Source organism: Helianthus annuus, chromosome 16 (assembly GCF_002127325.2).
Source record: "Helianthus annuus cultivar XRQ/B chromosome 16, HanXRQr2.0-SUNRISE, whole genome shotgun sequence".
In the NCBI taxonomy this organism is placed as follows: domain Eukaryota; kingdom Viridiplantae; phylum Streptophyta; class Magnoliopsida; order Asterales; family Asteraceae; genus Helianthus; species Helianthus annuus.
This window is the reverse complement of record NC_035448.2, coordinates 133,063,335-133,072,125: the sequence shown is the minus strand read 5'-3', so window position 1 is coordinate 133,072,125 and position 8,791 is coordinate 133,063,335. Positions and strand designations below refer to the sequence as shown.

The window sequence follows — 8,791 nt, the reverse complement described above, 5'->3', positions numbered from 1 at the left end:
CTCTCTCTCTCCATGTTTCAAAATAAACACCAAGAACACACACAGGTGTGTGTGAGAGAGTTCAGGAGGTAGAGATAGAGAGATTTAAGAGAGAGAAGAAGACGACGATCGAAAATCGAAGCCATCCCTTCCAACCTTTGAAATATGAAGATCGAAGCCACCATCAAAGCTCTGCCACCATCAAAGCTCTCAAAGATCGAAGATCAAAGCCACCATCCCTTCCAACCTTGAAATCTGAAGATCGAAGCCACCACTGAAGATCGAAGCCACCATCAAAGCTCTCAAAGAAAAGGAAGCTCGGTGTCATTTCAGATCTTCGTTTCTGTTTTTTAGAGAGAGAAAGCTAATGTTTTGGAAGGAGAGATAACAATTTTCCTGTTGTTCACCTAGACACCAAGAACACACGCACAAGTGTGTGAGAGAGAAACAGGTTTAAAGATCTTACTTTTGTTAATTTATGTAATTTGTTTAGATTTATACTTTGTATAACGTTTGGTAGATTTAAAATCAGAGCTAGTTTGTTTATTTTATTTTTCAATCAAGATCTATAAGAAATTTTTGTATGTTGTATTTCTCTCTTCAAAGTGTATTGATTTTTTTATGAAGATTAAAGTTAAATTTCTAAATTGTTTGTCCAGCGATTTTGAGTTAATGATTGCTTTTAGTTGGATTTGTGTGTGTGTGGGGGGGGGGGGAGGGGGATGTGGGTGAGCTGGGTTTTTTTAGGGTTTATGAATTGGATTTGGTTTAATTTGTGTTCTAGTTTTGTTTAAATTTAGCATCACCATTGATGGTAGATAATTAGTTTGAAAATCCAAAATTTTTACGATGTATGTTTCAAATTTCTTTGTTTTTTAGTTGTTTTTTTGAATAAATTCACTCCGATATTACATTTTCATTACCTTTAGAAAGTTCATAATTTAATCGGATATCGGTTTTGTTTTACAAATAGAAATTCGTGTTTTTTACTGGCATAATTTGTTACATATGTTACATTTCTATCAGCTACATTTATGCGAAGAGTATATTGATATTTTTTACGAAGATTAATGTTGACTTTCTAAATTGTTTGTACAGAGTATATTGTTATTTTTACGAAGATTAATGCTAAAATTTCTAAACTGTTTGTCATATATGTTGTAACACGTGTTACACTGCGGGTTACATATGTTGTATATAGGGTGTTACATGTGTTACACCCAGTATATGAGACCAGCTTATTGTTTTTTTTAGATTGGCTGTTAGATGTTAAAACGTATAAACTTCATAATTTATTCGGAATATCTCGTTTATTTTACAAATAAAAAGTCCTAGTTTTTTTTTGTGGGATAATTAGCTACATATGTAGTAACAACATTATGCAAGTTACTTATAGATACCCCAACCCTTTTTTGGACACAAAGGGGGGGTGCACATATGTAACACATGTTTGTAACATGTGTTACACTAGAGAGGTAACACATGTATAGCCACGTTACACATGTTACATAGAAGATTAATAAGTTTTAACTATAGAATATTTAATATTGATGTACTTGTTTTGTTCATAGGTGGAAAGATGTTTTGTGTTCAAGATGAAGATGGTTATCAAGAAGCGAAACCCGCGGAAGGATTACAACGCATCATCAGGTTTTCGTGGTGACGATGGTGTTGTTGTGAAGGCAATTTTTAGAAGACCATTTTTAGAAGCATTACAACTATTTTCATTGTTAGTATGCCAATATTTGGATGAATACGGATGTTGTTGTGAAGGCAATTTTTTTTGGATGCAACAACTATATGTAACATGTGTAACCTTGACGTTGTAACACATGTAACACCTATATGTAACATGTGTAAGATTGCTATACATGTGTTACATATGTCAGCCCCTTTGGTGTCAATTTAAACTTAGCAAAATTACATATGTAACAACATTACATCATCCAAAATGTCATATCAATGAACAAACAAGTAATATATGTAACTATAAGTATATGAGACTAGTGTAACAAATTAAAGGGACAAACGATACACTTCATGTTACATAAGTACCTAGACTTGTTATTAACAATGTTATTAGTAGATAAAAAAAACTAAATTAACGTATATTTTTTACATTGAACCTAGCTTCTTGGTTATAAGCCTTACACATGGCAAGAAGTTCTTCCAGTGTGACGTATGATTTAACAATAATAAGATGATATTGCTCGTTGACATTCGGTGGCCACAATTTAGTGCCATTAGAATACTAGTAAATATGGTAACGTGGAGTATGTTCTATATCATCTGTGGACATAGGGACGGATGTTAGTATAACTTTACGTGTGTTATGAACGTTGTAATACGTTTAGCACCCTAGGGTAACAAAAAAAGATCACACATGACACTTGTCGTGATGTTACACATGTTAATTGTGTGTGCACATGTAACATCTTCTCTACAATGTATGTAACATCCTTAAAAGTTGTGTTCCTACTCTGCTTTATATTTTATAAGTACTTATAGGTAAACATGTTTTAAAGATACAACCTGTAAAATGTGTTACACCAAAATGTTACACAAGTGTTTCCAGTTTTACACATGTTACATCTTCTGTAACTCTGCTTTATACATTGCAAGTGTTTCCTGTTTCCAGTTTAAACATGTTTTAAAGATACAACCTGTAACATGTAAGTACTTATAGGTAAACATGTTTTAAAGATACAGTCGTATCACCTTACAAGTTATATGTTTTACTGACAAACGCCATTTCACACATTTCCCATTCTATCGTAACATGTGTAACCTTTTTGGGGGTATCAATGTTGTAGGTTTATACAGACTTAAATATATACAAATGACCCAAAAATGATCATACATGTGTTACCCTCTAGTGTAACATAAGTTACAAACATGTCTTACATATGTGCAGCCCCGATTTTTGGTAACAAAGGGGTTGAACATATGTAACACATGTTTGTAACATGTGTTACACTGGAGGGTAACTTCTGTACAACGTCAAAGGTACCCACCACCTGCCCTTCATCGACTTCTTGTTCCCATTCTTCATCGGTTTCTCCATCTACCTTCTTTCGTTATCGTTCTGTTTCTTTATCGTTCTGCTTTCGCTTATTAGCCAGCCTACCCGTCACGGACCTGGTCATTCTCCTCACTCCTGCAAATACAACCGCCATAGTAAATACATAATAGCACAAGTAATATTTCCGGAGTTATTTGTAAAATAAACGAGATATTCCGAATAAATTATGAAGTTTATATATTTTAACATTTAACAGCCAATCTTAAAAAAAAACATTTTAACATTTAAACTTACTATTACATTAAGTAAAAACCTTTTGTAACACGTAACAAACCTAACACGTGTTGCATTGGATGTATCTTCAAGCTGAAGATGAGATAATAAAAAGGAAAATGCACAACACTAAAAAAGTTGTAACACGTGTTACAACGGTTGTTTTAAGAACTTTCAAATAAACAAGTGTTGCAAAGTGGATGTTTTTAAATAACTGTTTAAATCAACGTAATAGAGATGTGTAAGTAGGTAATTTCCTTTTGTAACACGTGTTGCACTGGATGTATCTTTACGTTGAAGATGGGATTATAACACGTGTTACAGCGGTTGTTTTAAGAACTTTCAAATAAACAAGTGTTACACCGTGGATGTTTTAAAAAAACTGTTTTTCATCCATTTGTAATAGAGACGTGCAAGTAGGTAAAAACCTGTTGTAACACGTGTTACATATGTGCAGCCCCGATTTTTGGTAACAAAGAGGTTGAACATATGTAACACATGTTTGTAACATGTGTTACACTGGAGGGTAACTTCTGTACAACATCAAAGGTACCCTCCAGTGTAACACACGTTACAAACATGTGTTACATATGTGTAGCTCCTTTTTATGTCCAAGAAAGGGCTGGTTTTAACATAAGTAACACGTGTAACATTATTACAACATATGTAGCTAATTATGCCAGCAAGACATTTCAACTAACAACCCATTTAAAATAACATTTCAACCCATTTAAAAAGATATAGATTTGTAAACACATAATGTTTTGTTAGGTTTCTTCCCAGTCCCAGTCCTGCCCAAGAAATGAAAAACACAAATATTAGTAGTCAGCAAAAGAGTACTTGCTAAGATGAGGATACAACAATTACCATTCACCATTTCAATATCCACTCATATCAAAACAAAATGTGTAACACAATGTATGCACCATATATTGTCCGAAAGTGTAACATATGTTACAACATACAGGACAAACAGTTTAGAATCTAGCTGGCAGAAATGTAACATACGTAACTAGTTATGCCTGCAAAAATTTGAAACATTTAACACTAATTATAAAAAAAGAACAACTTAACCAACAACATTTTGAAACCTTTACAGTAACAATTATCGATTTTCAAACTAATTATCTACCAATAATTGGGATGCCCAATTTAAACAAAAAACAGAAAACAAAATAAAGCAAATCCAATTTATAAAACCTAACACAAACCCAACCCATAAATTATTGGTCAACAAACTGAAAATATCAAAAAACTAAAAATCATTTTAACATAAAAACAAAAACCTGCAAAATACATGAACATTAACCCATTACTAGAACACTTTGAGCACACAAAAAGTTATTGACAACCTTTTTAACAAAAAAATCAAGTGTGTTCTTGCAATTAGTAGAACACTAACCGGATCTAGACCCGTCTGATGAACACGATGAAGATCTTCAAAAATGATTCTCTCACACACACTTGTGTGTGTGTGTTCTTGGCGTTCTAACAACTTTCTCTCTCTAAAAACCCATGAACCAAATGATTTCTGACCTGCTTCTCTCTCACACACTTGTGTGTGTTCTTGGTCTTGGTGTTCTAATAACTTTCTCTCTTTAGAAACATATGCAACCGAATGATTCAGGCCTGCTTCTTTCTCACACACTTGTGTGTGTGTTCTTGGTGTTCTTCATGAACACGAAGGAGTTTTAACAATAACGATTCTCTCACACACACTTGTGTGTGTTCTTGGTGATTGAAACATGAAGAAAGAGAGAGGATGAGAGAAGGGATGATGATGATGGTGAATGCACAGAAGTTTTTTTGAATTCTCAAAGAAAAGAAGAAAGAAGAAAGAGAAACAATGATGATGGTGATGGTGACAACAATAAAGAAGAGAGAGAATGAAGGTATGAGAGAGAAAGAGAGAAATGGGAGTCTTGGTTATAGGTAATTGTGCTTCTCTCTCCTTTTCATATCATCATGTCTAATCAATATGAATATAATATATAAAATGTCATAATATCATAGGTAATTTTACCCATATGCCGTTGAAGTACCTTTTTGACTTTACCACTCTATTTAATTTAATTCAAAAATGCTTCAAATTTTATGAGCCATTGGATGATCATGATCAATGGTCTAGATTGGGTTTCCTAGGTTTTCTTAGTAGAAATAAGTTTTCTGTAGATCCATGCCCTGATTTATCATCCCTCGAAATCAATATATATATAATTACATAAAGTTCATGGTATACTGTGAATGGAGGTTGGATTAAGCAAGGGTATATATCAATGAGAAAATCAACCAACTTTATTGTTTATCCTATTAAACAAAGGAGAAGATGGGTCCCACTAATGGGTCATCTATCTCCGATACTGAAAAAAATACAACTACCTCTCTTATGATGATGTGACAATCGTCTAAAGCCACGGAATTGGTAAATGAGCGACAATTTATTTCTAAATTGAATCCAAAATTAAAGTGGTCGACTTTCCTTTTTGCTAAAACCGTTTCCTTTTTTAGTGTGATTTCAAATCACAAAATCTACTCCTCCTTCCAATTCCTCTGTGGTGAATCTTCAATCTTTAAAACTGAAACCCTATTTCTCAAACGCCGATATATGGATTTGTGAGGTTTTCTATAATCACATTCCCCTTTTCCTTTTTTCTAAAACTCTGGCTTACAAATTCGTTGTGCAAATCATTCTCTGTGCTTCTGATTATCTCTTATCTGCACCATAAAATCTCAAGGTATTAAATAAATCTTCTTTTGGTATTTGTTTATCGTGTTGTTTTTTTTATCATCCTTATCTAATCATTTGATTTAACGTGATAGGTCTGCGATGCTATGGTAGCGGCTTACTAATTAACTCAGAGAAACCGGTTAGGGTTCCGCCACGTCAGGCGGTTGTGGTTAAGGAAAATATGGTGGTGAAGGCAGATTAAGTCTTCATTTCTCAAGGAGGCTTTGTTACTCGTAATCAATCCACCACCTTTATTGTTATTTTTTTATGTTTGCTTTATTACTATCCCTGATTTGTGATCTCCTTACGTTCAAGATCTGATGTGTGAAAAATCAACGGGATTGTTAAGTTATTATGAGATTCATTTGATTGTTTTTTTTTCACTAGAATGATGTTGGATTGTCAGATCATAGATTAGGTTTGCATTTGATCGGAGGTAGATATGAACACATGTATTGTTTTCTGATTATTTAATTCTTTAAGTATATCATATAATCTTACCTTCTCTCCTTTTACTCTATTAGAAAAGAATCTGAATCCATGTTAATTCTCAAATGACAATGCTAAATTATTTCAAAGTAACATTCTAGGTTTATATTAATACTATGACAAGTTAATATATTCGTATATATGACAACTTATTCTATAACACTAGTTGTGGAGTTGGGTTATGGTATTGGACCGTATTATGTTGACTTGGTTCCAAAAGTTCTAAATTGGTTGGAGGAGATTATATCTGGATAATATTAATAATAATCCAGAGTTTAGAATTCGTAATTTCAATACGTTCGAGTTATAATTTTAATAACCAAAGTTTGTTAAATTTTGTCTATAAAAAGTTTACATCTTAAATCAAGAGATGTAGACAAAAAGCTCGGATTTGTGTTGAATTGGCAGTGGGTGTCCAAGCAGGAAGCTCAGCAAGTCTATCAATTGAGGTTTGATTCACAAGTGATAAATCTAATTGCTGATTTCTGGAACTACAAAAAGAAATGTATTCAATTTCATTTCGACTATTGTTAGGTAAAGAAAGATTTTTTTAATTGCTTATAGTCGATTTATTCTTGCTTTATTACAATTATCCTTACTTTGTGCGATTAAGAACATGGCAGGAAGGAATTACTCTAGGGTTTAGGAAGGATGCTTAGGGGTTTTATTGAGATTACATATTTCTCTCCCCTTATTTTTCTCTCAATCAACTATCCATGCATATTTCCATGCTCATTTACAGCCGTGCATATTGGCTACCATTCATTATGTTTCGAATTTTGTATTTCTTGTATTGCCTATTTAGGCATGTATCTCCTTGTTCATTGTATCCAAAAATATTCTTTATGGTATCAGAGCGGTAATCATTACGCTCAATCCAAACCCGAATCATAAAAGTCTTTCTCACCATCTCACCGATATGGCAGAAGGTGCAAACAAAGATCTTGCCAAGACCGATGCTAACAACCCAGACCACAACTCGCCATACTATCTCCACCCCTCTGATTATCCGAGGCAGATGCATGTCAACGACGCCTTGACCGACAACAACTACCTTGATTGGGTCCAAGAGATGGAGAATTCTTGTTCGCCAAGAACAAGATTGGCTTCATCGATAGAACCATCAAAGGGCCAGAAGCGGGCAATACTAGTTATTTGGCATGGATGCGATGCAATGCAATGATTAAAGGGTGGCTTACTACAGCCATGGAGAAAGAGATCCACGGAAGCGTGTAATACGCCAATTTGGCATCAGAAATCCAGAAGGATCTTAAAGAACGATTTGGTAAAAAAAGCGCACCACGCGCGTATGAATTGAAGCAGGCTATCTCAAACACTAGACAAGAAGGGATGACTGTTTCAGCCTACTACACGAAATTGCGTGGATTATGGGATGAGGTGCAGTCCTTCTTGCCTGCTCTGGTTTACAAATGCAATGGATGTACCTATGGCATTGGAAAATCTCTTAGGGAACTCAGGGAAAAGAAGCAGCTCTATGAGTTTCTTATGGGTCTAGATGGTGAGTTCTCCATCTTTATAACCCAAATAATTGCCACCAAACCAATCCCATCTTTGGGAAATACCTACCATCTCATTGCCGAGGATGAGCAGCAAAGATCCATAGACGGAAGGAAGAAACCTGTGAATGAAACAATGGCCTTCCAAGCCTCAGCAAAACACGGTGGGACACCAAACCGGGTCGGCCAGAAAGAAAACAGAGGTCACTTTGATCTCTGTGGCAGAGACGGACATACACGAGATCGATGATTCAAGATAGTCGGCTACCCGGAATGCTGGAACGTGAAGAATAAACAAGAAAAAGTGAAGCCAAAGGTGGCCTGCACGGAAACGGAACTGAACCTGTTTACAAACCTGACAAAAGAGCAATACGAGCAGTTCCAGAAGCATTTCACTGCTGAAGGTAAACCGGCACATAGTGAGCCTCCACGCACCGCAAACATGGCTGGTAAGTTTAGACACAATGATAAATGGATAGTCGATTCCGGATGTACGGAACATATAACACACAGGTCCGATGCTCTCGAGAATCGAATCGAGAGACGAACAACCTGTAATCATACCGAATGGAGAAATCATACCAGTCAAAGGAAGGGGCAACCATACCTTATAAAATGGAACAAAAGTGCAAGATGTGTTGCATGTTCCACAATTCACTTTTAATCTTTTGTTAGTAAGTAAACTCACAAAGGATCTAAGTTTGCCATAACTTTTTTTTCCAAGTTTCTTTGTTATGCAGGGACTGGGTTCGAGGAAATTGATTGGAGCGGGTAGGTGCGAAG

General features: G+C 35.0%; 1 long non-coding RNA gene across 1 annotated transcript; it reads right to left on the bottom strand.

Annotated features, from left to right (window-relative positions):
• Positions 1-2,625: 2,625 nt before the first annotated feature.
• On the bottom strand, positions 2,626-5,212 carry LOC110916307. The gene is made up of 2 exons (XR_002579637.2): positions 4,677-5,212; positions 2,626-3,136 (listed from the first exon to the last, which is right to left on the bottom strand). It is a non-coding gene; the product is annotated as an uncharacterized LOC110916307 (long non-coding RNA).
• Between the last annotated feature and the right edge of the window lie 3,579 nt (positions 5,213-8,791).